Raw genomic sequence first — 8,473 nt, 5'->3', positions numbered from 1 at the left:
GTGGCACATGGTAGGAAACATCAGAGGTGAGCCTGTGCTGGGGGCACAAACTTTGCACTTAGGGAAGAGCCCTGCAGGGTTGCCTTATGTAGTTGTAAGTAATGACACCAACCTGCCAACCTCTGGGTCCATAAATTGCTTTACAATTTTAGGGATACATTTTTTGGGATTTTTAGGATACAGTTTTTGGATTAAAAATGTGTCCCAATTGTTTAACAGAAGATGATTCGCCTGACTGGAGTTAAAATTGTGGGGTTTTTCCTTTTGCACCTCTTTTCGTTTGAAAAATCAGGAACCATCCCTTCTGGAGACAGGAATTTCTTCTCCTGGGTGAAGGTTGGGAGCAGGTTATGGAGCTGGCTCCTTGATCTGTGGGAGTGGTGGTACCCACAGTGAGGGGAACCCACCTGGACCACGCCTGTCTGCTGGGGAAGCATCCTCTTCCTTTGGAGTTATGGAACCAACCAACTGCCAGCCATCCCTTACTGCTGTGCCCTTAATTTGAGTTGTTTAAATGAAGACACTCCTGTGAATGCTATAAAATCGCAGTTTTCTGAGAAACCAAGGACCAGTGGGCTGCGATAGGAAGCCAATCTAGCCCACAAAACGCGAGAGCCACGATAAGGAAGAACAAAGGACAAAAGGAAAAGGCAGAAATCATGGCTAACAATTGTATGAGTAACCCACTTGCTCCTCTGCAATGATTAAACATTAAACTCCCACGAGCTAAGTAAACAAAAGAGGAAAAAACCCCTCTGAATTCCCCCAAGGCTTTGTCTTCACAGCAAGTTCTGAGGTTTGGGGGTAAGTGCAGCTGCATCTTCCCCTCTGCCCTGGAGGTGCTCTCTGTAGGAGGGTGTCTAACAGGAGGGAGTGACTGTATCGGGGTGTTTCTGGCAGGGCTAGCCCCGGGTCGGGGTGCATATAGCTCTATACCACCCCTGGAGATGCAGCAGGGCATCAGAGGTTCTGTCCCTCTGCAGACCACGGAGCTCCACCTCATCTGCACGGGTTTTAGCCCGAAGAGGCAGAACGGCACCTCTTTTTAAACCCTACAAAAGAATCATTTGCGTTTGCCTGTCCTTAGCTGTTTGTAACCCCACTTGTCCTCCTTTAGCTTCATTTTATTCATCAGGCAGATCCCAGGCACATGCAGAGCGCCTGTAGCCTGAAATTTGGCTTTTGCTTCTTATCGCCCCTCCTGATTGCCAGCACGGCTTTAATTATTCCGACTGACTACAAAAAAAAAAAAAAAAAAAAAAAAAAGAAGCTGAAAAGAGATTTTAAATCACCCCAGATTACAAAGCAGGGAACTCAATTTACCTCTGCAGAGCCGCCTTGCCAAAGCAAAGACCGCAAAAGTGGTTCTCTCATAGGTGGACTCCACCACCACTTTATCATAAAGACGGGAGCGGAGCAGCCAAGCTTCCCACACAGCTCCCGTCCCGTCCCCTCTCAAACCCAGCTTCCCTCGGGAATGCGGCGGGAGCACGCACGGGCACGCCGGAGCCAGCAGCTGGCAAACAGAGCTCTCCTCGCAGGGTCCCACAAGGCAGAGCTCGGCTCTCCCCCCTGCGCTCCGCTCTGCCGCCGATGTTTGCTGTCGCGGGCTGCGAACGGGGTCAGCAGAAGTTGCTGAGAATGGGATTCGGGTTTGGTTTTGTTTTGTTTTCTTGTGGACAGCACTGAGTCACTGCAAGGAGGGTCGGGGATGGATTCCTGGCAGGGAGGGCTCTGAGGCAGTATTATCCTGGGGGCAGCCGAGGTAAGTCCCCAGTCGCTGATAGTGAGGCTTTCCAGAGGGAGCATCTCCACCATTGTCCTGGCAGCAGTGAAACAGTCGCTGCTGGATTTACCCAGGAAGGTCTGGAGCCATAGGGAGACCCTGTGGAGGAGCTACGATATGATTCCAAGTTGCCACCTTTGGGTATGCAAAGTGAGTAAACACAGATGCTGCAGAGTAGGTAACCAGAGGTGCCCTGGCTGCACACTTGTTCACAAACACGCCAGCTCTGAGAAAACACCAAAATAAACCCAGGCACACCAAAGGTCATACGTGTAAAAAAGGATTTCTGTTCGCAAAATCTGAAAATATCCCTCTCCTGAAGCTCAACTCTGAACACCATCGCTTGGGAGGGAATGAGGTGTCTGAAATCAAAATGAGAAGTACATTATCATACGTTATTATTTCTTCAATACTGTGGCCAAAACAATGAGGCACTTATGGCCTGTGACCTAATGGGCCTATTCCTCAACAGAGCTAAAGGTAAGGCTGGGCAATTGCAAATGGTTGAGCTATCATGTCTAACAAGTTAATTCAGCCAACATGAATAAGCTGACTTAAAATATATTTGGGGTCTTTTTTTATGTTTGCAATAGGCTACAGGCCAGTTTGCAGCTGGGGAATGTGACACAGTGAATGAGAAGTGGCATATTAGGCTCGACTCCTTGAGCAAATGTGTGGATTGAAGACTTAGGAGTACAAATGCAGAGCTCTAAGGGAGTTAGGGAGCTGAATAGAGGAAAAGAAAATGGAAATGGTAAAATTCGAGGGGAAAGGAGGAGAAAGGAAAAGCGGGGGGGGTGGTGATGGGAAGGAAATTTTGGAGCAGACATAAAAACAGAGATCACCAGGAAGAAAACAAAAACAAACTGAGACTGGGTTGTCCCTTTTCAGCTGGTGATTGAGAAATAAAAAAGCTTCACTGGAACCTAAACTGGTCACTTCAGTTCATCTCCCCCGGAGACCCTCGTAAAAGCAGCACCACGTACCCACAGACACACGGGTGAGTCCTGCCCCTGTGTCATCTGTTTGCTTTCCTTTGATGAAGGTCATGACTTTGAGATTTTCCACCAGACTGGCCCGATTTGGGTGTCGGGCTGTTTGTTTGTTTACAGATGGGGAAATGTTTCCGACATCTGTCTGTGTTCTCCCAGCAGCACTACCTCATGTTTCCCACCCTTGCCCACGGACCGTTCTTGGAAGGTCAGTGCAGTTTGTGTTCGTCAGACACCCTTTAGCTGAACTCACTTAACACAACACCAAACTGAGAACTGTGCTAGCCTTTATGTAATGTTTTGCTAATTTTAACAAACAGGTTGAGCACCAGGAGCCAGCAGAGTTGCTGAAGAGCCATGAAGAGATTACTCTGTCAGATATTTCTGGAAACGTCTGGATTTCTAGAAATACAGATGAAATCATACCGAGATCAGAGAGCAGCTGTGCAGAGAAGAGGCAACTCATTTTTCACCTCCATCACCAAGCCAGAATGATGTGTTTGCTTGGCTTTACAGCAGCTTGAGCAGAGACCTGTGAAATGGGCACAAGCAGGGGCTGGGTATTAACAGGTCCCTTGAGCCCTTGGAGCAGCTCCTGTCTCATCCCTGTGTGCATCCCACAGCAGGCTCAACCTGCATCTCACCTCTCTTGGGGTTACCTGGTTCCACTGCAGGAAACAAAAATAATTTGTACACAAAACCCACAAAGTCAGTGCCTCAAGTGGAAATCTTGCAAAAAACCAAGTTGTTCTCCGTGCAGTCAAGCTTACAAATTTGTGTCTGACCCCTATTCCCACCCCCTGAGGGGCTCCCAGCTCCTTCCCACGTCCTCCTGGATGTCCCCTGGGCAGAGCCAGGACTGGGGTCAGCTGCCCAGTGGGCAGGACTGCAGCCAAGGACCACATGTCCTCTCCATCAGCATCCTGACACGTCTCTCCTCCTCCTCCCTTGCTGATTTTTATCATATTGGCACGGATTATCTTTGGGTTTCTTAGGGTCTTTCAAATTTGATTTTAATTAGACAGCAGGTTCTACATTCTGACAAAATGTGTTTTAGCCTTAACTCTGCTTTAAAATTGACTTCTGTGTAAGAACATTTGAAAATTGACGTGTGGGAACTTGTGAGCTTACTAACCATACAATTTATCTATTAATGGCTATTCCTAAACATTCTGCTTTTCCTATATTTCAGTATTATCCTTGTGCAACTAATTGATCAGGGGATTCATTGAACTGCCTCTAAGAACAGTTTACACATAAATACTCAACCAGCCATTTACTAAATCTTTTACAGAAATGATTACCAAAAATTTCCTTTCAAAATGGTAATGTAGTGCAAGGACACTGACATTTTTTTTAGCAAGCAAAAAAAAATAAAATCTATGCTGTAGAAATGGTCTTTGGCAGACTGGTTTCCTGACCTCAGAATTACTATGAAACATGTATTTTAAATACTGAGAAACTTGAGAGTAAATGTCTTTACAGGAATGAAAGCCTGACCAGAATGATAAATGAATCAGGCTTAATCAGAAACAAACAGTGATCTATTCATAGCAGTTTCAAAAAGGCAAGGATTTTGCAGATGTTGTTAGGTCAAGTTATATAAAAAGACAGTTTATAATGAGCAGAATGTGTGTGCTGAAGTCAAGGGAGATCTTCACAGACAGATGTTTTTCCCATAGCTACGTGACTTTATTCCCCAGCAGCGTGGTTCCATTCTGATACATGTCCCTTTTCATCTCTGTCCACTGCACATCCCTGTGGTGGAGAGCACAGGGAGAACTTGGGAAACTGAAGTTTAGACTTAAATCCCTTAAGATATCCCAATCCATACCGATGGGAGGGATGCCCAGCGGGGAGCAAAACGCATCCTGGGAACCTGCACAGCGGCCGGCACGGGGGTGGTGGCTGCACTGAGCAGATTTTGGGCAAGGTCAAACATTATTCTGAGGTATCCATCAGTGCCTCCGGGGTCCTTGCTTGTGTGTGGGAAATGCTTTCTTGGAAGGCACCTCCAGCTGTCATGGACAAGGCTTCTCCTGGCTGGAAATGAAATTTTGAGAGCCCTGTGTCTGGAGTCCAGCAGGACTGAGGAGCTCATCCAGAGCTGGAGCCCATTTTATTCCCATCTCAAGCGCTGGGAGAGTCAGGCAAAGGGCTGCAACTCAGCCAGTAGCAGAGCTGGGGAAGAGCCAAGATGAGCTTTTTAAGGGCTCCTGAGGTGACACTGATTTTCCCTTGAAAACCCTGAGCATCTGCACTGAAGCCCAGAACACCAGAACCCGCTCACTGGCCTGGAGCCCAACGCACACTCCATTAAACCACGTTTCATTTCTCCTAAATAAATAATCAGCATCCTTTATGGCATCATGACATATCTGAGGTAGTCTCTCTGCTGCTATAAAAGTAGGAGAGGGGAAGGAGATGGACAGCCAACATTTCGTGTGATGAAAGGCAGAATTAATCATAACCCAGGTACAGGATGGCACTGCTGCAGCAGTTCTGGCCTAAGCCTGCCTCTCCATATATCACCACTGTTGCACAATATTTAGTAAAACACAGACATTTTGGAATAGAGTCATCCTGGAAAACAACTATTTATACCTAAGGAGTGGATCTGGTGGCATTAAACAAGAGGCAGCTTTGATGCCTTGCTTTGATTTAGGCTGTATTCTGTCCCCTCTGGAGGCAGCAGGGTTGCTGTGTGGCTGCAGAAGAAGTCAGACCTGCAGGGTCCAGAGTCTGCCAAGAGCTGTGCACTGAAATTTGAAATGTTGAAGTGGGGTTGGAGGACGAGACACAGGCTGGAGGGTCAGAGAGGGCATAAGTAGTGTGTAAACTCCTAAGGATTTACAACAACAGTTGCACAGCTGATCTGGATGAAAGTAATTCATAGTTTATGTAAAGTTAGAGCCCACTTGGAAAATATTATTCAAGCAAACAGAAAGCAGAAAACATGTGTGGATCTGCAGGAAAGCTGAGAGGCAAACACCCCCAAACTTTCTGTTCCTATAATCTAGAGCCAGGTTTTGTCATATGAGCCTGTGCCTTAATACACTGGAAATTGCCAATTTTCAGCAAGAGCCTATGGGTCATGGAAAGGAGCTGGTGATTGAAATTACCCTTCCAATGAGCATGACAGGAGGAGAGGCTGCAATTGCTTATTTTCACTCTGTGACAAACATGATTAATGGGCTAAAACTGATCAGTCCCACTTCACCACCCCCACCAGGTGCTAAAATCACTTCTCCAAGGGAGGAAACACTAGGGCTGACTGACCTCAGGGAGGTGGAAGGAGATGAGCACGTGTGGCATGGCCTGGAATGGATGGTAGCCATGTTTCACCACCTACACCCAAACCCAAACCAGGATCCGTATTGGAGGAATCGATCTGATTTATCGGTAATTTAAAACTCTCAGGGGACTTCTGGCCAAGCATAGCTGCAGTTTCTTTGTTTCCCTGCCACGAAGCAGACAGTTTTTATCTATACCTGAAACGTGAGATTTTCAGACAAGGTGAAAAGAAATATGTTTAACTTCTGAGTAACCATGCAAAAGTCCTGACACAGATACACAGATAGGAACCACAGACATTGCCTTTTAAAAAACCTTTTGCAAAGGCTGTGCAAGCGACTCACAGGTCTTCACAGGAACCTGGTATTTCGCTGGGGAGCGTAATCTTTTCTAATACTGTTAATTTTAATAAGCCCTTTCTTGTCTGGTGGTTAAACCACAGGTCTACAAGTCGTAACACAGGCGTATCGTTCCTGCCCTTCGTCAGCCTTCCGTCTCACCTCCAGCGAGACACTCGCACTGTTGCATTTTTCTGAACCTTCAGCTCTAAAACTAGAAGATGTTTGCCCATTTGGTCCACTGAATTAACATTTGCAGAGCACTTTGGGTTTTCGGAGGGGAGACATTATTTATTAGTGTCGTTTCTGATTTCGGTTACGCCCACGCAACCTGCTCGTTCGCGTGGAACGGCGTCATTTCTCTGACTTCCTTTCTGTGCAAAGCCTCGGTGTTATCTGCGTTAGGAAGTGTGATTAAAGAAAGAACTATGCTTCTTTTTAAAGGTTTTTCTCTTTTTTTTTTAGATATATCAGCTTAACACGTGCTTTTCCTTTCGCAGAAGTCATTTTACTTTTTAGCTAAGCTGAAAACCCTGCTGCAGTGAGTTCAGCTCTGAGACAACAATTAACATTTTCCATGGTGGCTCGAGTCCACGTGTCACCAATATGTTCTTTGAGGTGCTAAACGTCTGGTTTTGACACCAACATCAGTAAAAATTAAGGGAACTCAAATACTCCAGAGTTGAATCTTGGGATGGAATGATCCTTGTGGAGGATGGACACCCTTGGGCATCCCCTGTAGAAAACACTGGCATTGATGTACAAACCATCTTATTTACAGAATCTGTGCTAGTGAACTCTCCAGGTAACTGTGACCCTTGAAACACTCTGCAGCTTCTAGAAAGTGCCAGGTGAGTTAATGGCCATATGTAGACATGAAGATCAGTGGACAAAGGCTCAAGAAACCCCATGTCAGCAGTCTGTTGAATCAGTTCTTTAAACAAGCTGCTGGATGTTGATGTAGGGGTTTGAAGTCTTATGTGCTGACAGGTCATTGTATTTGCCTACTGATGGTAAAGGCATTATATTTGTCATCAACTGAACAGCAAGAATTGGAGACAGCACTTTTGTCACAGACCCAATAGGTGTTGCAACAAGCCTGATGTGTTGCCTCTGTGTCTGTCACCACATTTTAGAATTCATGGACTAAGACTATTTTTTAATTTTTTTATTTCTTCTATGTCCTATCAGAGTCCAAGCTCTTTTATGTGCAGTAATCATTTAATCACCAGAAATACCACATGAACATTTAGACATAGCAAGAATAACTGCGGTAGAGTTCATCCTTTCCCAAATGCCTGTTGCAAGAGGACTGTGTCACTCTGGGTTTTGTCTGAGCTGATCAGTACCCACCTCTGTGTCTAATTCTCTGAAGAGATAACTAATAAAATTCAGGGAAAAATCTGTAATGTGTATGGGAAAACCAATGACTAAATATTGTTTGCATCAACCGGTAATTGCAATTCAGACTGGGAGACTGTAGCCACTGGTTGTGCAGCTTTTTTCAGGAATAAAGAGAGATGAAGTTTTCCAAGGTGTTTTCATTAGGAGTGAAAATACTGAATCTGAGGTCAAAGTTTGCACTATGCATATGATTTCCCTCCCATTTTTGCTGTTAGTTCAAATTACTGGGATGCTGTAGAATTTTGACCCAGGCTCATGGGGTTCTGAGGGATTGCTTGATGCAGTGGTGGAAAACAGGCTGGAGGGGACCAGACAAACACCTTCTCTGATGCCCCAAATGAGAGATGCACGCTCCAAAGCTGGACTCCTCAGCAGTGGTTCCAGTGCCCGTACCCCCTCCCCAGGCCTGGCCCTGCAAATAAAAATTACTAAATGTTTGCATAAGAAGGAAGATCATATTTGCTTCAAAATCTCCTCCACGCTGCCCTGGTGCTCAGTTCTGAAGGCACCTTCTGAGCTGCTCGTGGGCCAGTCCAGCCCTGGGAGCACATTTGCCTCCGTGAGTCGAGGCTGAGCCTGGTGAAGTGCCTGCAGCTCTGGAAAGCCCCAAGCAGCAGCAGCAGGCAGACAGCACAACCTGTGTGCTGCAGAAAAACCCC

This window comes from Myiozetetes cayanensis, unplaced genomic scaffold (genome assembly GCF_022539395.1).
Source record: "Myiozetetes cayanensis isolate MyiCay16 unplaced genomic scaffold, myiCay2020 scf10, whole genome shotgun sequence".
In the NCBI taxonomy this organism is placed as follows: Eukaryota; Metazoa; Chordata; class Aves; order Passeriformes; family Tyrannidae; genus Myiozetetes; species Myiozetetes cayanensis.
This window is presented reverse-complemented; position numbering follows the sequence as displayed.